This window comes from Sinocyclocheilus grahami, unplaced genomic scaffold (assembly GCF_001515645.1).
Source record: "Sinocyclocheilus grahami isolate Dianchi unplaced genomic scaffold, SAMN03320097.WGS_v1.1 scaffold823.1, whole genome shotgun sequence".
Classification (NCBI taxonomy): domain Eukaryota; kingdom Metazoa; phylum Chordata; class Actinopteri; order Cypriniformes; family Cyprinidae; genus Sinocyclocheilus; species Sinocyclocheilus grahami.
The window spans coordinates 56,955-57,654 of record NW_015506002.1 but is presented as its reverse complement, the minus strand read 5'-3'; positions in this window follow the sequence as shown (position 1 = coordinate 57,654).

The window sequence follows — 700 nt, the reverse complement described above, 5'->3', positions numbered from 1 at the left end:
AAAACTTGAAATCGCATCATATGACCCCTTTAACTACTTCTTTTTGAAACAGAGAACAAAGCCTTATTATTGTTTGTGCTTGTCGGAAAACTCATTTTACCACAGAAAGTGTCAGCTGGGTGGAATATTTAAGGTAGCCTATACTTTATGTTGGATTTATCACTTCCTTTTAATCTGAGGGCCAATAGTATTACGACCCGCCTTGATTTTTTACTTTTCAGACCAAGTAAAGATGTCTCGGCACTTTGACCCACACTTGCAGAATTAAAGCACAACCAGAGATGTGTTCAGAGCGCGCGGCTACAGTATAATGGCCAAATGGTTCGCACGCTCTCTTCTCTTTATAGGCGTAGTAACGCTTTGGCTTATTTCTCACCCTTGTCTAAGCGATGGGTATCAAGGCAAACTAGGTAAGTTCATTTATTTACTTCTGATCAGCAGCTGAGAAGCGGTAACATCTATTTAAAATACTCATTACGCGCTTTTATAATAAACCTGAAATATGTTTACACTTTTCGTAATAACATAACAGGGCTCTAATGTATCGCTGCATTGATTTGTTAACCGAACTAAAATCGAAGGGCTTTGTGCCCTTAATGAAGAGTCAGTTTGCATGTGGTCGGTGTTTTCCGCGGCTCGGTTCTCAGTGAATGCAGTGAACTCAATCCCTGCATGTGCACTGTGCAGTGAGTTTAAAGTG